This window comes from Platalea leucorodia (assembly GCF_965183815.1).
Source record: "Platalea leucorodia genome assembly, chromosome: W".
Lineage (NCBI taxonomy): Eukaryota > Metazoa > Chordata > Aves > Pelecaniformes > Threskiornithidae > Platalea > Platalea leucorodia.
Window position 1 is genome coordinate 30704324 of NC_138859.1, and position 27279 is coordinate 30731602.

The 27279-nt window shown below is 42.1% G+C and overlaps 1 protein-coding gene across 22 annotated transcripts in view; it reads left to right on the forward strand.

Annotated features, from left to right (window-relative positions):
• Positions 1-27279, forward strand: part of LOC309601571 (CUGBP Elav-like family member 4) — a gene marked incomplete at both ends in the record, with an annotated part of 741391 nt that overhangs the window by 89183 nt on the left and 624929 nt on the right. The gene's annotated exons all lie outside the window — the stretch shown is intronic.

Below are 27279 nucleotides of genomic sequence, written 5' to 3' on the forward strand. Positions count from 1 at the left end.
AAGTCAGTGATCAAGTAATTAAGAGTGGGATCCTGAGGGTTCCAGGTTGCATCTAAACTGAAAGGAAATTGATCTAAAGGTCTGTCTTCATTACTTGGTGTTGAATGACTGAGTCCTGTGTACCCATAACCTACCTTTCCACAAAACCTAAGACACATCAGTTGCTCTATGTTGCTGAAGAAAGTGTTGATTCTGCTCTGCTTGTTTCCATCATCCTGGGTCTATTTACCTATCTCTATGCCACCTTGCCAGTATGGAGATGCCCACGCACTTGCTCATCTACATCTATCTCTGCTTTAAAGTCCATACCTTATGTAAATATATACATACTTCATTCCCTAAAAATACATTTCTGTCAACTGACAACTCCCTCTGAATTATTTTTTTCTAGAAACTCGTTAGCCACAGATAGAAAGTAACTTGAGTCTTGTTGGGGTTTAGGTTTTTCTTTTTTTTCCTATTTTTTCCCCCCCTAACAGGTGATGTTTTCTTTTTACTTCTCTCTCCTCTGAATGTTAGAACTGGATGTACAAAAAAATGAAAAAATTTTGAATAGGCATGTTTCAGGTAACATTTTACCTGAAATTTTCTGAAATATGCTTGAAATCAAATATGTATTTATCAGAACTAGAGATATGCTTGTGATGAATAGAGTGTTGTGTATTTAAAAGATACTAACTGGAATTCCTGTTGTTTTCACTGAGACTGTTTGCTCTCCTCATTAGGAGCCAGACCACTCACTTGCATATGGAGCTCATATCTTCTCTATGAGGTTAAAATCTCATCCTGAAGTTGTATGATGGGAATATCTTCAAGAAGACAGTGGGTCAGTGAGACTGAGAGCTCAGAGTTGGGGAGGGAGGGCAAGTGATGATTTAGGATTTTTTTTTTTTTTAATTATTTCTTTATATGTCCACAGTTCTGAACCTCAGTCTGCATTTTAGAGATTTCAAATCACAAAACTCTTAAAGTCAAAACTGTTGTCTTGGACAGTGGCAAAATTCAACCAGCTTTTGCATTAGGATCAAGACTTCCTTCAGAGGTTATACTGACTGATTCTAGACTACAGGCAAAACATTTCTTCCTTGGTTTATGTAACTTCTATCATATATAGCCCATACTGACCATGCTGACTTCAGAAGGCTTTTTTGTTTTGTTTTACACTTTGAGGTGACACATCAGGATCTGATTGAATTGGGAACGGTGAATCCTCTGTCTAAAATAGCAACCAGGTTTTTGAGAGTTCTGAGCAATGACTTCTCCCATCCCTTTCATTTCCAGTTCTGTTTCTCTCAGGATAAAGGTTTACTTTCCACCAGCAAACCCTCTGCATACAGCTTTCTGCCAAGTTTCTGAACTCATCTTCTGAATGATGTCACTGTAGTTTATTTGAGGAAACCAGCCTTGTCTCTTGATACACTATCATGCCTGGATACTGTTTTATGGTTCCTATGTGAGTAGCAGAGAATTATTTATGACTTACCTGACTGTTCTTGATAACATGCACCAACAATATCAAGCATAGTTCATCACCATAAAATAAAAAGCACTTGTAAGGTCAGGGGTCTAAAAGTCCTCATTCACATGAGTTCACAAATGACACATATATAACACCTTCTCTTGACCCTCTACTGTCTGTGACACAAACATCACTACTGAGGAGATATCAAAAATAATTAACAAGCCTGGTATAGGAAAAAAGAAACTAGTACTACAGTGAACCATTGAATCAAGACACTTCTTTCCCATCTCCCAGTAAACTGTGTATTTGCCTGCTCTTGCAATATTGCTGTTTGTGTTCTTTGTATTATAAAACACAGAATTGAGTCATTTTTAATAATATGCACATGAATGCTAATGTATGGAAATGGTGAGGCATGAGGAGTTTTTGTGTCCAGATTCAGACACCTTGTCTTTTAGCTATGTATCGCTTTGTTTTTGGTGGCTACATGTAGATATTTTACAGTAATTACTTTCTGGATGTGCTTTGTAAGATGACAGAAATATGTTTCACATATTTCTATATTATATGTGAGACATAAAGTCATCTTGTGGAATAATCAAAAGACTTCCAAGCAGGTATGTGTTGATTAATAAAGTCTTTACGGCACTTTGTTTTTGGGCGGGAAGGAATCATGATAGATATTTTGAAGCAACTAGAATGGAATGTAAAACATAAAATTATTAGTTGAATCCTCTTCATCTAAATGAATTAGGCTGTTTTGGACAGTTTGAAATTGTCTTGCCTAAAACGGAAGGTTAACGTAGCAGGGTGTGTATGTATATGTAAAGAGCACTTTGCGAGTGTCAGGCAATTCAAATTCTAGCATTTACTTGTGATTGTTTATTTTACATATAATAGAGTAGCTGGATGATGAAGTATATTAGTTCTTTAATAATTTATAGAAATGCTTTGATGTTGCAGTAATTACATTAAAGGTCACATATCAAAGGTAATTTGGTTGAGCAGCTGTGATGGTTTCTGAGCAGCAAACAATATTGCTGTCCGTGGTGCTGATTTCACCAAGGGGACTGCCAGATTAAAGGAGGCTTATTACCAGACAGACAGACACAGGGGAAATCAAGAACAGATTGGCGAGATGCATTATTCTCTTTCCCCACCTATAATTAACACTGTTCACCATAATCTGCGCTAATCCTTCATAGTGAGAAACCACTTCTTTTTTTTTTTCCAACATTATAAAAAGCAAATTAGGCAAAGAAGAGTAATTTGGGGCATTTCTGATGCTGATATATCGCTCAGTGATAAAATGCAATATCAAAAACACAGCCCATGGTCTTGGGGAAAGCACGGGGAGGGGGGAAAGTGATCTAGACAATGACAGTGCAGGGGATGTGAGAATTATCTGCCTTCAGATTTGGTATAATATTATCTATTTGCCCCACAAAGCTCCACAGGAAATGAAATCAGAGAAATAAAATTATGGTTTAAGTGTAGTCATTTTGATTACAAATTATAGTGAAGCCAACTTTTTCTCCCCTTTCTTTTTTCTTTCTGAAGCGAATGGCAGAGGATAATGCTGAGAAATGTAATTATGCTATCAAGATCTACTTTTATTTATAGCACAAATAAACTGAGCTCACGTATGATAAGCACAGTGGCATTTTTTTTTCCTCTAGTTCTTTGTGGCTCTCTCAGGCAATGGGAGTGAATAGTCCATGTACACTTGGTTGGAGACACTGCCTCTTTGCATAATGTTAAAACCTCCCTGTAAAACTTGCAAAGAATAACTATGAAATTAAGTAGCTAAGAAACTGTTAACCTCAGCAATCTATTGCAGGGCTTATTCAGGCTGGGAAATAGACTGGGATTTCTTACTGTATCTATTTCTCTTGAAAGGCAGAGTGGTACTACTGGTATGCTAAATTTCTCAGTCCATAACATAATTAGTTTTCTTCCTAACTGTTCTGATATCCTTTGTGTCTTCTGCCATCTAGAAAAAATGCATTCTGCTTTATTCATCATATGCAAAAATATGCATCTTTAACATTAGAAGACAGGTGAGCTCATAAACTCATATTAAACCCAGTTTTAAACAAACAAAAAAACCCCTCTCTAATGAAACTAAAGTTGTGCTTAGTTTAAAAAAAATTATAAAGTTTTTCAATGTTATTGGTCTTATGCAGCTCAAATTCTTATGTATACGTGAGGAAAGACACCTGAGCATGGGGGGGGGGGGGGGGGGGGGGAGGGAGGGTGTCTTGCAAAGTCTAGCCCCTCTTGAATCCTTGTAATAAGGCTTAAATGAGATATAAGTGTCATGTGGACTTCAGAAGTCCTACCCATATAGCATGGATTTCACTGTTCAAGCAGACCTTGCTGTAATTGTACGGTCTTATTATCTTTTTTTAATGTTTCAAAGCTTTTTCCAAAAGCTTGTTAGAAAACCATTAAACCACATATCATCCTGCACACTGTGTTATGCCAAAAATGGTATTATATTCCCACACCTTCCCATTTCAAAAATTTTCTCTACCAATGTAAATTGCAATTTGGTCAGCAGTGGCAGGCTGGATGGGTTCCATTGATTAAAGTAGCCTGCTGAACACACAGCCTGCTCACCATGCCCTTTAGATTTTGAAAGAAAACACATTTAATTGTTCCCTTGGGAGAAACGTCTGTTTTCTGAAGTTAAAAATGAAGATGAAAAGGAATAAAACCAGATTTGAGGTAAGAGACTTGAAAAAACCAGTCCTGTAGAAATTCTCCAGTGCATTAAAATCTTTGGCTGTCAATGTCATGGTTAAAAAAGGTTATTTTTTTTTACCCCTTGTTTCCTCCTTCTGACTGACCAGCCAGTAAAAGGACTTTTGGATCTTGCTTTGGAGAAAGGACGGGACAAGAGAGGGAGAGGAAACCATATGCACTTTCTATTTGCTAAAAAACCCTGTAGTTTGACAGTGCTGTTCTGTTCACCAGATGAGATGAAACACCTGGGTCCTATCTGCTTGATAAACATTAAAGTTCCATTTCACTAGTTAAAGATTGGCTTCTGTATCCCTATACAGCAGCCTCTAGAATACAAAGTAAACTCTCTCTCTGCCACCCAGTCCAAAGAGCTTTGGAGGAAAAGGATACAATGCAAGCATTCTGACAGAACCAGTGTGTTGGATGCATGCTGTTATCTCAGCTTGAGACTGGTGTTTTCATCATATTTGTGGTGGCTAACCAAGCTTAGCTTGATATGCAAAATGGGAACAAGGCTTCTCAGTTGTGTTTGAGATTTGGTGGCAATTGAAAAATGGTGTGCAAAAAATAAATTATAAAGGTAGCATTGTCTTATCTTTCTAATTTGACACCTTTTGGCTCTCAAAGGACAATTTCCAAGTTATTCAGAAAAGATTTTGCTGGACCTTCATTTGCTTTATGTGTTATTCAATGACAACTTTTCTCTCTGATGTGTGCCATAGGAGGATCAATCTAATTTTATGTACAACTGTAAAGATGAATGATAAGTAGAAAGGATTCATGCAAGTACAAGCTAAATAAATTATAAAGAGCAAATGATGACAGGACTGGGGGACCCAAGAGACAGTGATATAATAACAGAAACTAAAGACGAATTTATGATGGATGTAGTTAGCATGTACTGAGGCTGTTAATTCTTCAGGGTAGTTTTATAACTTCTTGTGATTGGAGCAATCAAAGTATTTAATTTTAAAGAGATGCTGTATATTTTCAGTTGTCTGTTCTGCATATTTGTATGTATGGCCTCATTTATATGCATAGCAGTAAACTCTCATAGGCTAGCCAAGCCTACCTCCCATCAAAGGGCCCCTATTCTCCAAACCATAATGCCACTGTTTATGCATAAATAAATAGGTAATGTGTAATGATTCGAGGGCAAACATGAATCTCAGAAAAAAAAGCTTCCATTTTCATAGAACACAGCAATCAAATCTTTTCAGATCCTGCGAGTAGCTGAGCACCTTCAGCTACCTTCAAAGCCAAGCCTAGGGATTGAGTTAGCTCACAGAACCCTGATGAAAAATTATATATAACAAGTTTCAGGTAGGTCAAATTTGGGGCTTAAGCTACTTTAAGAGCAGCTGATGCAGCATCATAAAGTTAGAAGCAAATCTGATCTCGGAGCAGTTCTTGATTGCATTTCATTCATACTCTCATTTCTATCTCTTGTTCCTTATTATTAAGGATATTTGCATGAAAATTATCTTTTTTCCTTCCTCTGAAGGGTTCTCTCTTGTCTGTGAGTAATGCTTACTCTGGCCTACATTTGTGAATGCCATGGGTTTGATTCTGACTTCATTTACACAAGTGTAAATCAACAGTGATCTGATTGAGGTCAAGGGATTTATATGGCGTAGGAAAGAGCAGACTCAGCTATATTTGTCACTGCTGAAATGATGTCATCATGAACAGTACCATAGCTCTAAATGAGGAAACACATTTCTACCAAGAATCTTTGCATCTGAATATCTGATCTCACAAAATGCTGAGCATCCCTGACACCTGCTGGGCCTTTCAGTAGCTCCCATGGGCTTTTTACTAGAGGGAGGTCCCAGCTCCAAACTATAGGAATTAAAGATGTTTGGTGTCTCGGTGTTTCAACGGTGTTAGCCATTAGATACTAATGAACCCTAAACACTGGGGTTTCCAGTTGCAACACCCTAGTGATTCAAGTGATGATGGGATACACCCAGGAATAACTTGCAAGCAGTAAACCTCCACTTCTCATCCCATGTTCTCAGTCACAGAGAGACAGAGGAAGAGAAGAACAGGCACCCTTTAATAGTCAATTTACTTTTCATCTGTTCAGTCATATGGATGATATTGTGTGACATTACCTAGTCCAAGGGTCATTTTTCATAGGCTAACCTTTCCATAAACACCCACTTCCCGTATTTGCACTATATAGTAATGGAGAAGCATGTGTTGATTGTGATCTGTAATGTAAGGCCAACGTAAGCTTTCAATAAAGCACTTAGATGAAGATGCTATATAATTATGTGATTTGGACTTCCACCTGTGGCAATATGCCCACCTATACTATAGGTTTACCAGTGGCAGCTGTACTATTCATAGCTTACATCATTGGTGTAAGCTGTCTGCCCTGTGTTTCTTCATGCAGTGCATACATGTCTTTAAATCCTTCAGATGCTCAGTGAGACAAAAGTAATTTTTTTTTAAAGTACAAAGGTTGAAGACCATAGACAAGAGTGATGGATCAAGTATGTATGTCTGCCACCAAAATTATTATCACTGAAACCCATAGAGGTGTGTCTTGGTCTGGTTTAATTTACATAGCAATGAAAACATGAAACCACAGACTTGAATGCTGTGGAGCAACTACATTCCATGACTGTAATTCCTGGGGGGTGATTATACAATAAGGACTTGAATCTTGCCTGAAACATTATTTCTGTTAGTGCTACTTATGCTATGTAGGTTAGGAACATCTACACACGTTGAAAACAGACTTTCAGTTGCAGTGTAGACAGACTGCAAGCCTTACCATGTAAAATCCAGCCACTGGCTGCAGATCTTTTAAAAAAGCTGTGTATCCTGTATTAAATAGTCTAAGAGCATGATTCATGCATTAAGCTTAAAAATGTACTTAAAGTTAAGAACACCTTTTAAAGAACTAGCTGAGCTGGAATGCTTTTGGGAGTGTCAAAAACTCTCCCATCTCTCCACTTATGGATACCTTTTGATAGGACTTGACATGATGTAACCTATTTAGGTTCTGTGTTTCACTTCTGCTGTGCTCTTACTTTGGCAGGGAGAAAGTGGTGGGGAATGAATGACTATGAGATTGCACTATCAGTTCAGGCAAGTAGATATCTGAAGTGACTTTGCTCTGTTGAGTAGCTGCAGTGAGAGACTTACAGTGGCACTGCATGTACGAGTTGCTGCACTTGGCAGGTTCCCAGCAATGTCAAATCTCTCTGATTAGTTTCTGTAAGTAAAAGGACAAAATTAAGCCTAACCTATTTTTCAAAGAAGAAATGTGCATTTCCCATTTTTCTCTTTAACGGGAACTTCTTATATCTTGTTTCCCATACTTTTTCTCCCCTCCCCTTCCCACCATTTCAACCCTTAAAAAACCCATCTTTTTAAAATACAATTCCTATTAAAAACATGTGCCTTCAAATTTCTTTGAGTTCTGTACCATATTTTGACCTTGGTATGCATACATTTTCAGCACCAAATGAATCCTATGGTGCTAGAATAAAGTTGTTCCCTTCCTTTCCCTTTAGGTATGGTAAACTACAATCCTCAAAGCCTCTGATACTTTCTAGTGCATATTTTCTTTGGCATGTTGCAAAAAAATGACTGTTTTGATCACTGGCTTTGTAGGCAGGTTTTGGCAGAGCAAGTCTTGTCCAGCTATAACTAATCCATTCCAAGCTCAGGTTGCTCCTTCAAACAGATGGAGTGAATTTTTTTTCTCTTGTTCTGTGAATGGCTCAGTCATTTCTATGCTACTATAGTGACTTTGCATGGTAAATATGTAATTTATAAGACATGCTGGCATGAGTTTCTGATTTCATTTATAGCTTTGATCAATGGAATAGCATTTTGTTTCCAGGGCGGTAAAACTGGAATCAGATTTTCTGGGTCTTTTTATTTATGGCTGACTTACTGTCAAGATCTTCCTTGGTAAACATCTGAGATGTTGCTTCTGTCTTTTGCATTACTTTGTGGTGTCCTTTCTCAATTAAGTCACACTAGTGCCTCATGTCTGGCCGAACAGCATTTTCTCCTTCTTTTCTCCTCCGTCCCATCTCACTCTGCACATCTGTCCTTGCCATCTCTTACCTCCTTTGTAGATTTGTTGGAAACATTGCCCTGTGTTCATGTAATGCCTGCCTGGTGAAATGAGTTGAGATTACAGCTGCTGAGGAACATTGTGCTTCCCAACTACTGCCTGGGAGATCACGTATTTTTTCCAAAGGGAGAGACTTAGGTTACTGATCCTTTTCACATTTTGTGATGCTACACATATATTGATAGCAGAGTTGGCTTGTTGTAAATCTGATGTTTCTTGAAATTATGAGGCTTAGTGTATGTGAGCTTTTCAGTGTACGTTCATGTTGCCCAAGAGAAACAAGGCAGCCAGGAGAGAGTTGTTGATGCAGTGTTCTCTTGCCTGTTCTTCCTTAGAGCAACTGGGGAGTGACTAGGGATTGATTTCTGTGCCCATGCTTATCCTGTGCAGGGGAAGGGAGGTGGGGTGTGCGCGGGGGTGGGGGGGTGGGGGGCGAGTCTTACAGGCTAGCTGTTTTAGTGGTAGCAGCCTGCTGCTCCCAGCTTGTTATTTTTTCTACCACTGCACCTTCACATTGCTTGATGTTACACACATTTTCACCTGGGAGGGGAAAGGCTAAGACACTTGTGGGGAAGCTGGGCACAACATGTTGCTAGCATTCAACAAGCAGACTGCTGCTGAGGGGATCCTGAGAAAATGCGTATATTTGTGGGCTCTGTATGGTTTTTGGAAACTATAGTACAGGCTCTACAAATGTGGATACACTACAAAGAGTAAAATACAGATGTGACACCCTTCAAAGACAGTGTCTCATGTCCCAGTGGAGGTCCCAAATTTATCTATATTGCTATGTGTTTCTCTTTTATTTTTATTCTATTAAGCCTTAAACCTTTTCCATCAGCACTCTGAACCCAAGCTGCCATAGCACAGTGGTAATGCCTCTAAAGTGAGCCTGTCCAAACTAATTTCATTGTCCTTGTTGAGTGAAGTGCAACAATTAAGCAGACAGCACAAATGGGTCCAGATAAATTGTGTATTTACAATTATTTCAGTTTGGATAATCTAATGTGATGTTCATTGTGCAGCTAAGAAATATGCTTCCCAGTGAGGGGGGGCTCTCATTCTGTACTCTTGTCTGCTGGGTGTAAATTCAGAGTAACTCCATGGACTCTTGAAGAGTTTAAGCTTCTTTACATCAGTGCAGCACAAATGAGAATCTTATCCTCTTTCTTAAAATGCCCTGTAAAGCTGCCTCCCTTCAGCTGTGCTTGCGCTTTAGAGATACAGCCAGGGGAGCTGGAAGGTCATTTCTTTTTTTTTCTGGGCCAGGGTTGTGTTGTTGAACTTGTTCACTTTTGGGAATCCAGCTTTCTTTGAGCACCTCTTCAGTGCTCTCCAGCACTGAAACTCTGACTGACAACTCAAGTTACTCTCCAGATCTGGCGTTGCTGCTGACTTTCTAGATGGCATTGCAATCAGATCCCCTCATTACCAATGCCTCTCTTTCTTGGTATTAGCACCTTGGGGCTGTAATCTGGCTTTCCACCAATTCCAGCTGAAAACTCATAGCAATCCCAGTTGAAAGGCAGGGGATTTATACCAGCAGATCGACACTAAAAGGCAGATCACTGCTACTTTCTGCTTCATTTCTTTGCAGGATACATTGCTTCTCCTTTCCTCCTCCTGGTCACGCCCCCCCCAGCTCAAGCAACACACTGTGTTGCTGAGCAGTCTTCACCAACTTAATCACATTTGGGCCCAGTGTTTTTCCTGCAGGCCCTAGAGTGTGCAGTGCTTAGGCCTTGGTTATTAGTTTACACAATAAATGAAGCCCATTAGAAGAGGATAATCAGGGCTTGGAGAAGGCCACCTCACTTGTTACCTGAGGAGGTTACATTAAGCCTCTGTAGTTATTAATCATACTTTCACATGCAGATAGCTGAAGATAGAGTCACATTTATCCTCTTTGCTCCTCATTCTTTCACACTGATGTGCAAATGCTCTTTATAATCATTGTTATTATGGTTATTCATAGCCCATCCAGTCATCCAGGACTGTTCCTGAGATGTTGCTTGAAGTCTTGCACCTATCCATGGTGGCTTGATGATACAGATCAGAGCCACTGGAGGTCTCTCCATTTATATGTCGGAAAACATCCTTGAGAGTCCTAGAGAGTCTCTGCTAGCTGTTATTGAATTGCAGTATCTTGTCCAGAGACCAAGAGAGTTCTGAACAGAAGCTGACACTATTATAAGAGCCAAGTTTAACAGCAACCCTCTTGATTTCACTTGCTTTGCCTTTTAATATCAGCTCTAACCTTGAACTTAGACTAAGATGACATGCTACCCTGTGGCTTTTTGAAATCTAGCCTAATGCCCTTTTAATCAAAGTGAATGACCCTTTTTTCCTTACTTCATTTTTAAAGCACTTAAATCGACTGGGATAAAATCAGTTCTGTACCAGATGGACTCAACAGTGTTTAAAAAAAAAAAAAATGTTTAAAAATGGAATAATTTATTCCATCAGAGAAAATTTGTCTTTTTAAATTTTTTTCCCTAGAAATATTTCTGTTTTCTCTCATTCTGGTAGCATGTGCACACACACACACACACACAGAGCAACCCCCTAGAAAACCTTCATCAAAACCCAGGTACTTGGGGAGGACAGTTGGAGTCTTTTCTCCCCAGAAAGACTTTAGTCATGGAGCATTTGCTTCAATAAAATTATGGTTAATGCAACAGTTAGTTGCTGACTTCATTCAGCATATAGTGACTGCACAACCATCCAGTTGCAGATCACATCAATGTACAAGTACTTTCATGAGCTTGCCCACCCATTCCTTTTCTTTGTGTCCACTCTCAGCTTTATAGAAGCTGTGCTCCAATTTTCTTCTTGCTCCACTTAAAGAAAACTGCTTTTCTGTAAGTGGGTTTAGCTTCTGAAGTAGGGACCAGGTCAGTGATATACAGAAATCCTAAACCAGTAAGTTCATGGTATCTATCGTGCAAACTTAAAATGACCAGTTCATCCATTTGCTAAAACCTGGATTCACTCTTTTGAACCTGGAGCGTGAGTTACCATATATGTTAGTTTGTCCATCCTAAAATTACTTTTAATCCTGTGAGGAAAGGCACATTTCCAGAATGAACAGTTCATACCATTTCTCCTTTGAAGCAAATAAAACTGATTGATTTCTCCTTAAGAAGTCTAAGTGCAAGTGGGTCTGTTTCCCTCACACTTGCAATGAAAACACTAATATGCAATGCTTAAGCTTCCCAAATGCTGTGCTTAGATACTGCTTCTGTGTATCTAGAGGAAATCAGCATTGCTGTTTTGACTTGGAGGTCTACTAGTCTCTGTTATCTCATGATCTGGCTCCTCCTTTTTTTTTTTTTTTATTTCTTTTTTTTTTTCTTTTTGTCCTAGCCCAGAGAGTGTGCTTGATAATGCATAAGACTCTTGCTAGGGCCTTATGTTTGATTTATTTTTGGTTTTAATGAAAGTATTTTCTCTAGAAAATGTCAATTCAAGACCTTTCCATTTGAGGGATCATGGTGGTTTTGGTCATGCATTTAGTTGAGACTGATTTCTTGGATCTGTTAGAAAATTCTTGTTCAAATGAAAGGGCCAGAAAAGCAGAAATCAACCCAAACAGGCAGACATGACATTTGCTTGACATATGGATCTTTCCCAGTACAAATCCCTGCCTTACCTAATTCAAACTAAGCAAAGAGACACTGGCTTTCCTCTCCCCAGCCCAATTAAGTTTCTTACCAGATTCTTGGCTATTTGAAGACAACGTTTGCACATGCGCTTCCTTTATTTTCTCCTCCCCTCTATTTTTACAGAAATCACTAAGTAATTTACCTGAAATACTAAGGATTTTTTTGAGTGGATGAAGATTTTTCTATGGATCATTGAGGCACAATACCAGACCTGGTTGATTTTAAGAAGAATGTGTAGGGTCTTGACATGCTGTAATGAGATGAGACTAGGCATACAGGCTGGTAGTTTACTGTAGCTGACCTCAGATTTCATTAAGATGTTGGCAGCTCCTCAGTTGTCTATCTCAAAACTGGTCTCCTTTGTCTTCCTTTAGGTGGGAAAGTGAGGCCGTGAGAAAGTGTAGAGAGAAAATACCTATGATAAAGTGTGGTTTTGAGGGCTGAAACAGAATCAGGATTTAGGAAATCTAGATTCAATACTTGCCTATATGTGACAGAAATCAATGAACCCACATTTGCCTTGATATCCTACCTACAAAATGGAGCTAATTAACCTTCCCCCACTGTTACCTCTTTGATTAGTAGACATTTAAAGTTCTCCAGAGTAGGATTTTTCCCTTTATATGCATCTGTGTTTGTGTACAGTACTTAGCAGTGACAGCTCCTGCTTTTGACTACAGTGTCCTAGACATTCCTGTGATGCTGACAAAGGATGATAACTGTTGGGAGGGAAAAGCTTTCTTCCAATATAAGGTGATGGCTCAGGATGAGTCTTGCCTCTCAGAAAGGGTCTCTCTCTTTCCTCTTTCTCATGATTGACCTGAAAATAAATGAGGGAAGAGTGACATTCATACTATTGCCTTTTTTTTTTTTTTTTTTTTAAAAAGGCAAAAGAAAGGAGAATTTCACTTAGACTCATGCTATACTTGTCCATACTGTATTTGACATCTGTAATAAAAATTGGGTCAGATATACTTTTCAATAAAAAGAGGCATCCTACAAACAGTCCCATGCTTGTATTAGGGTCATATCAAGAATAATAGAGACTATTGTCACTGTACTGAACCTCTGCATTGTATTAAGTATTCCTCACTTCTCTCCTCTCTGCTTCTCTCCAAGAGATAATACAAAATGCCTATCATGTTCCACCACATCTAATCAAAGGGCACAGAAAGGGAAGCTGGTTAGCAGGGAGCAAGGCTCCTCAAAGTTACTCTAGCATCAATGAGCACAGGGAAAAGGTGGAGTATTCGCATTGTCTTGCTTGATCATATGTGTGCTCTTTCCCTATCTGGATGAGAATTGCAGGGGGGAAGGAGGGCTTTTGTCAAGGGGAACTTTATTTTTTTCTTGCTATTACCCATGGGGAGGTTGCATGTTGGGTTTTTTGTGAATGAACAGTATCCTGGGGAGAGATGAGGGAATGACACATTGGCATATGAAAGAGATGGTCCTAGGTAACTTCCTTTCAATGTTGTCTGCACGAGGCCTCCCATGCTACTCACAGGTGCACAAACTTTAGGCACCTGCCTGTATGCAGAATAGGTCCTATCTGTATTGTCTTAACAGTGAGTGAGATTCCCTGTCGTAGCTGTACACTGTCCACCCACACCAGAAAAGTTCATGTGCTGTCACAGACCTGCACCCACCTCTGACCTGTTCACATCTAGGGATGGCTCTTGGCCTTGATTGCCTTATACATCTTGCCCTACCAGTTCTGCCTCAGTGCCCACAGCAGTGTGGTGGCCCAGGAGTCCTGATCTGCCTACCCTTTTGTATATCAGCATCTGTTTCTAGCCCTCAAGAATGCTTTCAGCACTGAGCCTCAGTCAAGCCTCATTCATGTCTGGTGGAACAACTGGAAACAAGGAGGAGAGACCACTGAATTTCATTTCACTCATGCCTCACAAAAGGCTTTGAAGTCAGGTCATATAGGTAAAGGAATTATTTGCTTCAAATTCCATGCCCAGGGCTGATCTGAGATGCTTTCACTGAATCTTTTCTGTTTCTGAATGGTATTTTCTGGGGTAGATGGTGAAATCTTGTTCTTTCCAGGGATGTGACACCTGCTCTCCTCTGTCCAAAGCCTGGTTTTGCTTGACCAATGCATCAAGAATTCAGTGTCATCTGCTGGGCACCACACACCTGCACTTTCCTTCCCTTTCCTTCTTTCCTCTCCCTTCTTTTTTCCAAAGCCTAGTGACATCCTTTGCTATATTTGAGGTGCTAGCATAGATCAAAGTCCTCCCAGGATCAAACAACGTGCTGCATGGAATCCTTACGATTACAAACAAGGTTTTTCACTGACAGAAACACGTTTCTGTGCTGCATTTTCAGCAGCCTATCAGACTTGATTCAAGGGTAGCTTTTGATTTCACAAGGAAACTCTCTTCTGCCCTCCCCTCCCCCCAATACTTCAGAAGGAGGGGGAGGGGAAAGAAAGGCTCAGTTTGGCTGAACAGCTTTCTTGAAACTTTGGAGAGAGATTTAATATACCCATGCTGTACGTTTTGTTTGTTGTATCAAGTAGAAGATAGAGAACTTTAACGGAGGATAAATGTATCTAATGTAAAAAGCAAGAAAGAGAGAACTGAGAAACTTGCCTGAGTGTTTGTTACATCATTCTGATGGTATTTTTTTAATATCTTGTGTTCCTCATTCCCCTATAAGATTCTTGCTGTTCAAATAGCCCTTCAATATAACCTTTGTTGTTTCAAGCCATAGATGGGTCCAGAATACGTTTTGAAAGTTGGATAAATGGTTTTCAATGCAGGATACTAATGACTATGGGCAACTATTTCTTATGAGTCTTTTCTTCGTACAGCTTCAAGCAAACCTTGATGAACCCACATTCAGCTGCCGAGGCGAGCAGCTCCGGAGCCGGCAGGATCGGCAGCGGAGCGCTCTAGCGCGGTGCACAGGGGGGTTTCCCGATCCCGGGGAGCCTCAGGGGAGCCGAGAGAGCCGCCAGGAGCCCGCAGCTCACGCGACAGCCGCTGACGAGACCTGGGCGGGGCCAGGAGCAACGGCGGCCAAGCCCCCCCACACGTATAAAGGAAGCCCTTAGGGAGTGCGAGCAACTAGGAGCGCCGCGAACAGGGCGGGCAAAGAGGGCGTAGCGCATCAGCAAGGACATGGCGCGGCAGTTTGCGCGGAAGGGCGCTGAAGATCGACCGGGGAGCAATGGTCTCCACCCGGCAAAAAGCCATGGCCTCGCTAAGCTCTGCACCCACCACGACTAACACAGCTTCCCAGACAGAGCTCCGGTGGGAACACGCTGCCACCCAAGTGTCACGCTGCAGGGTGTGCCCTACTCTTACGACAGTACCAGATGGCAGCAGTGAGCACACCTGTGGGAGGTGCGCCCAGGTAGAGGAGCTCCTCCGCTTAGTGACAGAGCTCCGGGAGGAGGTGAGTAGGCTGAGGAGTATCAGGGAGTGCGAGAGAGAGCTTACTGGAATCATACCCTACCTTCCCTGGGACAGGCCCAACAGGCAGTCAGGACCCATGATGCAGAAGAAGATTCCCTATCCTCTCTCCGCCTGGCTGAACATAGTGACTTAAGGGATAGGGGGCAATGGCGACAAGTTCCTGCCCAGTGCAGTAGGCGTGTGTCCTCTGTGACTGCCCCACCTTCCCAGGTGACCTTGCAAAACAGGTATGAAGCTCTGCAAGTAGAACCAAACAATGATGGGGACGATGGTACATCCAGCTTGGAGGTGTCGCCAAGGTTAAGTTGGCCTATGCCCTGCGTCAGAACAGCTTCACAAAGAAAAAAAGATGGGTCAATGTCATAGGAGTCTCTTTCCTGAGGGGAACAGAAGGCCCGCTATGCAGACCGGACCCACTTCTTAGGGAAGTCTGCTGCCTCCCTGGGGCCCAGGTTAAAGATGTGAAGAGAAAGCTTCCTACCCTGGTACGGCCCTCAGACTACTATGCATTATTGGCTTTTCAGGTAGGCAGTGAGGAAGTTGCAACTAGAAGTCCAAGGGCAATCAAGAGAGACTTCAGGGTCTTGGGACGACTGGTTAAGAGATCAGGAGCACAAGTAGTGTTCTCCTCTATCCTTCCAGTTGCAGGGAATGATGAGGGAAGACAAAGAGCCAGCAGATTAATACCTGGCTCTGAGCCTGGTATTTCCAGCAAGATTTTGGGTTTTTTGATCACGGGTCTGTTTACACATCACTAGGCCTGCTGGTGACAGATGGGGTACACCTGTCTCAAAGGGGGAAAAGGATCCTAGCACAGGAGTTAGCAGGGCTCATCAATGAAAGCTTTAGATTGGAAAAGGGAAAGGGGTAAAACCAGGCTTGCTAGAGATAAGCCTGGGGGCAGCACACCAACATTTGAGGGACAGTGTGCTAGCGAGGTCCTTCGGTCTGCCGTCTCATTGGAGGTAGGGGATGGAGAGCCATGCAGCAGCAAAGACACAAGGGCTATGGATGTGTTAGAAACCATAGAAGCGCCTGAGAATGTTCACATAGGAACTAGGGCTTCTCCCCCCAGAAAGGTGGGAGGAGCAATAGTCCAACTGAAGTGCATCTACGCCAACACACGCAGCATGGGCAACAAACAGGAGGAGCTGGAAGCCATTGTGCAGCAGGAAAACTATGACATAGTTGCCATCACAGAAACATGGTGGGATGACTCGCACAACTGGAGTGCTGCAATGGATGGCTATAAACTCTTCAGAAGGGATAGGCAAGGAAGGAGAGGCGGTGGAGTAGTTCTATATGTTAGAGAGTGCTTTGACTGTATAGAGCTCAAGGATGGTAATGATAAGGTCGAGTGCTTATGGGTAAAGATCGGGGGAAGGCCAACAAGGCAGATATCCTGGTGGGAGTCTGTTATAGACCACCCAACCAAGATGAAGAAACAGATGAAGCATTCTACAAGCGGCTGGCTGAAGTCTCACAATCCCTAGCCCTTGTTCCTGTGGGAGACTTCAACTTACCAGATCTCTGCTGGAAATACAACACAGCAGAGAGGAAGCAGTCTCGGAGGTTCCTGGAGTGTGTGGGAGATAGATAACTTCCTGACACAGCTGGTAAGCGAGCCAACCAGGGGAGGCGCCCTGCTGGACCTGCTGTTTACGAACAGAGAAGGCCTGGTGGGTGATGTGACAGTTGGAGGCCATCTTGGGCATAGTGATCATGAAATGATAGAGAAAAGATAGATTCTTGGAGAAGTAAGGAGGGGTGTCAGCAGAACTGCTACCTTGGACTTCTGGAGGGCAGACTTTGGCCTGTTTAGAGGCCTGGTTGAGAGAGTCCCTTGGGAGGCAGTCCTGAAGGGCAAAGGAGTCCAGGAAGGCTGGACATTCTTCAAGAAGGAAATCTTACAGGCGCAGGAGCAGGCCATCCCCATGTGCCAAAAGACAAGCCGGCGGGGAAGAAGACTGGCCTGGCTGAACAGAGAGCTTTGGCTGGAACTCAGGTAAAAAAGGAGAGTTTACCATCTTTGGAAGAAGGGGCAGGCAACTCAGGAAGACTACAAGGATATTGTGAGGTTATGCAGGGAGAGGATTAGAAGGGCCAAAGCCCAGCTGAAACTTAAACTGGCTACTGCTGTAAAAGACAACAAAAAACGTTTCTACAAATACATTAGCAACAAAAGGAGAGCCATGGAGAATCTCCGTCCTTTATTGAATGTGGGGGGAAACATAGTGACAGAGGACAAGGAAAAGGCTGAGGTACTTAATGCCTTCTTTGCCTCAGTCTTTAATAGTCAGACCAGTTGTTCTCGGGGTACCCAGCCCCCTGAGATGGAAGACAGGGACAGGGGGCAAAATGAAGCCCCCATAATCCAAGGGGAAATGGTTAGTGACCTACTACACCACTTAGACACACACAAGTCTATGGGGCCAGATGGGACCCACTCAAGGCTACTGAGGGAGCTGGCGGAGGTGCTCACCAAGCCACTTTCCATCATATATCAGCAGTCCTGGCTAACCAGGGAGATCCCAGCTGACTGGAAGCTAGCAAATGTGACTCCCATCTACAAGAAGGGTTGGAAGGAGGATCTGGGGAAATACAGGCCTGTCAGCCTGACCTCAGTGCCGGGGAAGGTCATGGAGCAGATCATCTTGAGTGCCATTATGCAGCAAGTGCGGGACAACCAGGGGATCAGGCCCAGCCAGCATGGGTTTATGAAAGGGAGATCCTGTTTCACTAACCTGGTCTCCTTCTATGACAAGGTGACCCACTTAGTGGATGAGGGGAAGGCTGTGGATGTTGTCTACCTGGACTTTAGTAAGGCCTTTGACACTGTCTCCCACAGCATTCTCCTGGAGAAGCTGGCTGCTCACGGCTTGGATAAGTGCACTCTGCGCTGGGTTAAAAACTGGCTGGACGGCCGAGCCCAGAGAGTGGTGGTGAATGGAGTCAAATCCAGTTCGCAGCCAGTCACAAGTGGTGTTCCCCAGGGCTCAGTGTTGGGGCCGGTCCTGTTCAACATCTTCATTGATGATCTGGATGAGGGGATCGAGTGCACCCTCAGTAAGTTTGCAGATGACACCAAGTTGGGTGGAAGTGTTGATCTGCTGGAGGGTAGGAAGGCCCTGCAGAGGGACCTGAACAGGCTGGATCGATGGGCCGGGGCCAACTGCATGAGATTCAACAAGGCTAAGTGCCGGGTCCTGCACTTGGGTCACAACAATCCCATGCAACGCTACAGGCTTGGGGAGGAGTGGCTGGAGAGCTGCCTGGCGGAAAAGGACCTGGAGGTGTTGGTCAACAGCTGGCTGAATATGACCTGGCAGTGTGCTCAGGTGGCCAAGAAGGCCAATGGCATCCTGGCTTGTATCAGGAATAGTGTGGCCAGCAGGACCAGGGAGGTGATAGTGCCCCTGTACTCGGCACTGGTGAGGCCGCACCTCGAGTACTGTGTTCCGTTTTGGGCCCCTCACTACAAGAAGGATATCGAGGTGCTGGAGCATGTCCAAAGAAGGGCAACGAAGTTGGTGAAGGGTCTAGAGAACAAGTCTTATGTGGAACGGCTGAGGGAGCTGGGGTTGTTTAGTCTGGAGAAGAGGAGGCTGAGGGGGGACCTTATCACTCTCTACAACTACCTGAAAGGAGGTTATAGCGAGGTAGATGTCAGTCTCTTCTCCCTAGTAACAAGCAATAGGATGAGAGGAAATGGCCTCAAGTTGCACCAGGGGAGGTTTAGGTTGGATATTAGGAAAAACTTCTTCACCGAAAGGGTAGTCAGGCACTGGAACAGGCTGCCCAGGGAAGTGGTTGAGTCTCCATCCCTGGAGATATTTAAAAAGCATGTAGAGGTGGTGCTCGAGGACATGGTTTAGTGGTGGACTTGGCATTGCTAGGTTAACGGTTGGATTTGATGATCTCAGAGGTCTTTTCCAACCTAAACGATTCTATAATTCTATGATTCTATGATCCTGATACATAGCTATGGAAAGAAGCACTCACTTATAAATGGCATACAGATGAAACATATTGCTTTCAAGAAGAAAATTAGAAATCCTCCCTTGATGCCCAGTTCATCGGAGTCTGATTTTTTGCCAGAAGAGTTTTAGTTTCATTCCTAGCTGGTATTTCTTCTCTAATTTTGAGCATCCACTCTTCTTAAGGTACAAGTAGTTGGCACACAGGTCCTCCAAAGATAGGATAAAATGCAGATGATATACTCTGGAAAACTGTTTGTCAGGAAGTAAAAGACATGAACCCATTTCAGTCTGTTATTACTTGTTATGGGATCACACACTTGCTGACTTGCCTCAATGGCCTCTTTTCTAGAGTGCATGCAGGGTAAATAACTGTTAATTTCCCCACTGCATAAAGTGTATATTCTATTTTGTCTGAAGTGAGGAGGTGCTAGTCTCCCTCTGAAGAGTCGTTTTGTTTTCTGGTTTGGATGAGACATTCAGGAGACAAAGTTCTCTAATCAGCACATACTTGAAGTGAGAGGGCAGTGTGCCTTTCTTTCCCACAGTTAATTTCTTCAAATTCTTTCCTCGTGTGCCTTGCAAAGTAAACTACGCAAGGGTTTAAGTTTCTTTCACAAGAAAAATCCCCACTGGTCATTACAGGTAGCTGATGTGGTAACTCAGATGTGCAGCAGCACAAGATAAAAATTGTTAAAATAATTTTGAATTCACATTCTTGACTGAAAGTCCAAACTTCCACAAGGTGTGAAATGGTTACACAAAACAAATAGTAGTGTATACATATGCACTTTAATATGAGGAAATGTGTGTAATACTTGGGAAGTATAGAGGGATTTGATGTGAACTCCAATAAGGTTATCTAAATTTTAACAAATTTTGAAATCCATTCTATGGATGACTGTCCACCTTTGGATCACAATCTCACCTCCTTGCCTATCCTCAAAGAAATACAGTCAACAGAAAATCTAGGAAAACAGTTTCATGGGAAATATGAAAGCTGGTATGGTTAAATGGAGTTAAAATTTGACTTTTTTTCAAGGAATGCATTCATAGTTTTTCAGATTCTCTATGAAAATGACCATTACAGAAACCTCCTTCAAAAGTACACTGAAGCAATTTCATGTAATGAAAACAGCTTCATTTAAATGAAAATACTGCTTGTAATTCTGATGAAGATGTAAATTTATGAAAAGTAAGTAAAAGAACAATTTAAAAGTTATTTAAAAGAAAAGGAGGCCCTCACTAAACCGGAATACATCAAGAAAGTGCTGAAACATCTTTCATTGGGGAAGGGGAGGACTCTAATGGGAAGAGATTGGTAAAATCCTGTTATATTAAGCTGTCTAGATTATGACCCAGACTGTCTGGACCAGCTCAGCATAGTCCTCAAAGGGCTGGCACAGGAAGCACTGACAACTTTCCACCATTCGCTTATTCATCATCACAGGCAAATCTTTCCACCGGTCAGGCCTAGAACTGCTCTGCACAACTGAGGTTGCTGAGGCACCTTTCTCTTTAGCTGCCAGTTTCCTTGCTGAAGCTCAGGATGCTGGGCTGGGTGAACTGTTTCATAACACTTGGCACTGGTCCCTCGGCATTCAGCACAGGCTTCACGTGATTCAGGGCTGAGATCACTCTGCTTGGTCTGGTAGTGAAACCAGCCTTGGGTACGGCTTTAATGATGTGAGGGACCACTTCACTCTGGGGTAGGCGGGGAGCTCCATGAACATGTTGGAGCCTGTGAGATCTACTACAGAAAGATGATACATCCAGTATCATATGGCCTGTGTGTACACGTAGTATATCTGCTTGCTGCTGACTCACTGATGCCTCTGCAACCAATGCTCACATGTCTAGGAGAGGTCGCCTCTCCATGTGGTGAAGTCCCACTGGTGTCTGTTTGATGTCATCTTGGGAGTCCATGGGATTAAGCAGTTGTGTAGAAAAACTAGAGGCTTTCTGAAGTTGGAATTAAAGCACAATTTTACTTTTCCTGAGAGAAGACAATGAGGAGGCTCTTCAGGCTTTGCCTGTTGCTGGTTTTGATATCTCTCTCTGGATTAGTCAATTACAGAGAACCCAATTTAGTACTGGGGGGAGGGATGAAGTAGATTGGATTTTCTAGCAATAGTTGGGTAGATTTTTCTTAAATATATGTTCAGTATCTGTTTTGTTCTGCTCCCATTGGAACCAGTGAAAAAACTTCATCTGGATTCCCTGGAAGTAGATCTAAGTCAATGGCATGATAAACCCCTCTTTTTGTGTGAGCTATCCGTAGTGTCCATTCTCAGTACGTGTGGGAGGAAGTGGAACAGGGTTTAGTGAGCTTTCTCCAAGTCTCGCTAGTGATAGAGCTCTTTTATTTCCAAGGAAGCTGTTTTTCTTATACTGGGAAGCTGGTGGGAGTTGTGCTGTGAGTAGGTGAATACAGTTCTCAGAAGCTGGCTTGGTGGTGGCAGACATGCAAGTTAAAGTGGAAAATGCAGTCATGTGATTTGGCTTTTAGATTAAGCTAAAGCGGGTGTGATATTCTGGCATTGCAGTTTTTGTGTGAACTCACTAATCTCGGCCTCTTTATTCAGCTATTACCCTTCCCTCTCTCAAAACCTCTCTCCCTGGGATTTAGTACTTTAACTCTAGGCTTGCTGGTTTGGCTGTTAAAGGCCAGAGAGTGCAAAGTAAATTGTAGGCATCCTTATAGACATCCAAGGCCATCCTACAGTTTCCTGGGTGTATTCAGCATCGGCTTTTCCCCATGGTTCACTGACTCTTTTATAATGTAGAGAGCCCTGGTGCGTGATCCTACTCGCTATGGACAGTTGTCCTCTGTTGGACTTGAGTGGAAAGGGTGAATGAGATTATTGCCCATTGGTTTTGCAGTCTCACCTGAATGTTCCCAAACTGGCTTTGTGAACAATCAGCTGGGTGGTTGAAACTATTTGAATTGCTGATCTGTACAAACCTGATTAATCTGAGCCTGAAAGCAAGAATACTGCCTCCCTGTACTGTAGAGAGATGCACAGATGACAGTGGTGTTGCTGCCGTAAGCTGGGTAGGGCTTTGTAGTTTAGATACTCACCTGTAGCTAGGCTGGCTGGATGCTGCTCACCTCAGGTACCACAGACATCTGGGTAGGCTTTTACTATTCTTTACTTCTGCAGAGCAGGTATTAACACTTTGAACTCCTGTTCTCATACCTAATAATCCACCTTGACAGATGACTGTTTCTTTTGTCAATGCTTGTCTGTATTTCCCAGGTGGCCTTCTGCAGGGAGGGGAAAGCAGGGAGCAATGTGGATGTAGTATCCATTTCAAGCACCTATACACAGGCTGCTGTATGCTATCTGTAAATGAAAGATTCAAGCCAGACTTTCAGGCAAGCACTCCATGGGAAATGGAAATAAAGCACTGGGACTTCAGCATTTCTCCTTGTGCTTAGCAACTTAAGACTCTGGCCATTCCTGTTCTGCAGTAAATAGAAACAGTAAACCCATCTGCTAATTTGTTTCCCAGTGATCCTGGGAGGAAATACAACCCCATCCTGGGACTTGAAGTTTCAAGTTTTTTCCTAGGTTAACTATTAGAAATATGAATGGTATTGGGCAAATCACTTTGCCTCTCTGAGGCTTGGGCTTCCACCTGTAAAAGGAAGAAAAAGCTCTTGAACCCTTTTGTAAAGTGGCATAGAAAGATCAAGTATTTATTACCAGGTCCACTGCCCCCCCTGCACAGGAGAAATCATGTTTTTTTTCTTAACCATTTCACTATTGTCAGATGCTGGCAAGAATTGCTAAAACACCAACTGTTTTCCCACCTCTTGGCTTTTAAAAACTGTAAGCCCTTAAAATAAATTTGAAAAACATCAACCAAGCAAAAACCTTAATTTATCATCACCTGGTAGGTCTGGATAGGGCTATTCATGAGAACAATCCAAAGGCCTTCATCTTGACTTCCCAACATAGTTTGATGTGATTTTAATCTGATTATTAGACTCTCGGTACATCTTGCAAGCTTGTAAAAAGATACATTGCTGGCAGAAACGCTTTCATTACTGGGGAAACTTTTTGTTGTTGATGATGTATGTGTTGCCTGCCATAAATACTCATCTGAGAGGCAAAGGTCATTTGGTAACTGCTTAGCAGCTTTACTTTCTGAAATGAAACTTGAGTATGTTGGATCTGCAGCAGAAAGCAGGGGGTGTAAAATAGATGAGGGAAGATCTGTTCCTTAGCATTGCAGCAGCCAGATAATTTTCTGGCTTTTTTTTATCTTGGTGTTGTGTTTTGTTGTTTTTCACTTTGTTTTGTTTTTTTCCTCTTAATGTTCAAGTTCCAGTCAGAGGTACAGAAGGGATAGCCTTGGTAACTAAGCCCCCTGTGTTTATTTACAGGGCTGCATAGTACAGCCTGTGGCATTAAGGGATGTACTCCCAATGCCATGACTTTCTCCTGTGCCAGCCCAGGGGATTTATCTGCAGAGTAGCAGATGCAAATTTGGGCTTGTTTGCTAGGCTAACCAGAACAATTTGGTAACCAAGGGCAGTGGGTAATCAAGCCTTGACTTAGGAATTTCATTATGTGTACAGAAATGAGCCTGAAGATCAAACTGAGATTCTGGCATATGCTCGGTGTGCAACCTAAATGCACCCTGAACAAAAAAATCAGTTCAGCCCCCATGATCCATTCAGTTTTCAGTCTACTTCTGTGAAGACTACTTGCGTAGGTACCAATTTCTGCTAGGGCTTGTAATATCTTTACAAACCTCAGTGGCCCATGTGACATGGTAAGTCAGATTAGGTGATATAGCAGCAAGTGCTCACTCTAAACTTCTTTATGTGGGGCACCAGCTTATTTCTCTGTAGATCTCCTAACTAGCCTCAGTATAGGATCATCTTGTTTCCAAATCTTCCACAAACTTGTTTTGGGGTCAATATTGGGGCAAAAAAGTTGCCACTGTTGTAGCCAACAGACCTGTTTTGTCCTTGGTGCTTGAATGGCATTCACTTCAACTGTATGGGGATTCATTCATATATATATACACACATATACACACACCCAAACAAATAACAACAACAAAAAAAGAAAAACAAAACAGAAGAGCCTTAAATCTGTCATTTAGAGCAGGTTTTCACAAAACATTTTTAAGTTATCAGTTTTGGTCATGAAAACAGGTGCCATAAGCAGCAGTGACAGAACTGCCAGAGTAATAGCAGCTCCTGGCTACAGGACCAGCCATCTACTATCTGCCATCACTGAACAGCAAGTGGCCTGTGACATGTGATTGTAGGAGCTACCTGTGTGCAGGATCTGTAGTTCAGTCAAGTTCGCTGCTAAAATTGTGACTATTTCCTTTCTCGTTTAAAACATAAGGTGCTGCCAAATCTTATGAGCAGAGATGATGGAAAAATAAGCAAACAACTTTTTCTTCTCCTGGAAAGCACTGAAATGTTTTCTGAAACAATATTGCTTTCAGCATATTTCTTATTGTGACGGTGTCTCAGATCCAGGACAGTATTTTGACTAAGATGTTCTGTTTATCCTGTTTTGATGATATCTGGGATTAAAAGCCAATAAGTAAACCTGCTCTGAAACTGGTAGAAAACTCTCCTCTAACATCACATCTAAGCACTGGATAATATGCAGTGATATTTCTTCTCTTAAAATGTCGGTCTCTTCACAGGAGAGAAATACACTTCAGAGCCTTGAAATGTTTGTTAAATGGAGTGGTGTTTTTCTGGCCAGCCCTGGTCATGGGTGGTCACACAGATGATCTCTAGCAGACTGACACTGGTAGGCAATTGTTGGTGCAGCTTGTGTGCTGCACACCTAAGCTGCTGACAACAAGGCAAACTTCTCTGCATGTAGGTGATATACCATGACCCAAGCTGGCACACTGATGCTAATGGACAATTGGTGTCATCCAGTTGCTGGAGCAACTCTCAATCTGGACTTTTTTCTCTGTAGCATAACTAATGAGCTGTGCCTAGCTTTTTGGTTGTGTAAAAAAGTTTACCCCAATTGCAATTATTACTTTACGAAAAGAAAGTGGATGCCTGAGTCATAAAGTGGCATTTTGTGACTGTGGGTATGATTCATCTGCCCTAACTTCAGCCTTATGAAGGTTAAATGTTTGGCTTTCTTCTACAGTCATTGGAGAGCAGTAGTTGAATGTGGCCAGTCATCCCACCTATTCTTTTCCATTGAATAGAGTGACCCAAGACCAATGGCTTAGGCTGCCTGAGTGATGTTAGGTGAAACTGCTCTGATAACGTGGCTTGTGAATTAAATCTGATCCCCTGGTCCTGTGCAAACCAGTAGCCAGTTCTCCAAAATTAAGCTAGTCAGAAAGTGGGTTTTCATCCTATTAGCCCACATGCTTAGAAGATTTAGCATTATGCCTCTTGTATAAGCTCTTCACTGTCTTTAACTATTTATCTGAGGCAACTTCATATTTTCTTTTAGGATAAACTGGAGATAATGCAATGTGCTTGTTTGAATTTGCAAGGTTAACTGATCTAATTATCTGTGTGTGTTTATTTAAATCCTTTCGAGCACTAGGCAATTGCAGGTGGCTGCTTTGTATTCCATCAACAGGAAATCTCTTAAAATTAGATGATATAGCTCAGTGGGTCTTCTTGTATAAAGGATTTTCTAATAATGTATGAATTTATTAAAGACAAAGATAAATAGATGGTTTATTTACATTAAGTAAATTCACAAGGAACTATTTTTTCCTTAAACTGAGAAGGCCAAATGACATCTACTTTTACTATGTTAAAGGATTATCCATATTCTACAAAGACATTAGACACCAGTATGTTGGGTCAGAGCTTTTGACAGACATTTCTGTTCTTGTGTCAGGCAAGTTTTTTAGTGTTTGTGAGTTAATATTTTTGCAAAGCCTCTAAATTGTGAAAACTTGGAGACTTCAGTGGTGCAAGAAGCAGCATCACAGTACTAAACTTCTGCTTCTGGTTGAATGAGTGCAAACTTTATGCTGTTCTGTTGCTATATGCCTAGTAATTTGAAGAAAAGAAACATGTGCTCCTACAGATGTCTAGATAACATTTAAGCAAAATTGAAAGAAGGGGGATGTTTCTTCTCCTCCATTCCTTACTCACATAGTGATGACAATATCCTCTTCTAGCTTTTACATGGTTTAATGAAACCGCAAGCCTAGTAGCTCTCACCTTGTTTTCTTGCCTTCCACACACCTGAGTTCTTCAATGCTAAAGATACTCCTACAGTAGTTAACCTAGATGTTCTACTTACAAAAGCTGTTTTACTATCTGGTATTTACACCAGATGGTTGCAAAATAGAATATGATACAGAGATCCAGCTATCTAGCTGACAGAGTTAAGCTTCATGGAGTGCTATCTGGGGAGAAGCAGGGCTTGTTAGCTCAGGTGCTGAGTGAATGTGGCCAGACTGCCTCCAGATCAGAGCAGGCTCACATCCATGTCTCTGCCCTGGGATCCCTTGATCTTTCAGCTCTGGGATTAGCTTGAACAGAGCTATCTTGTGCCTGTCTGCTCCTGACATTGTAGAGTCACCCAGGTCCCTAGATTTTGCAGGGCCAGTAAATTTCTTTTGTTTGTGCTGCAGAAAACTTTCTCCTAGTAACTGTATACTGACTCTTAATACTCACCATATTAACGAATTACCATGTTCCTCCTATCAGTTTACAAAGCCACCTTTGCTAAACAGACTCATTTGCTCTGTTTCCTGAGTTAGCTCAGTGGCCCAGCAGAATCATCTTATCTTTTGGGAGCTTTGTGCACTTTAACAGAGCTGATATCTTGTTTCACTTAAGCACCTGCCAGTGATAAACAGAAGAGAGACAGGTGCTAATCTCCCTGGGTCTGCCACTCCCCAGGGAAACAGCCCATTT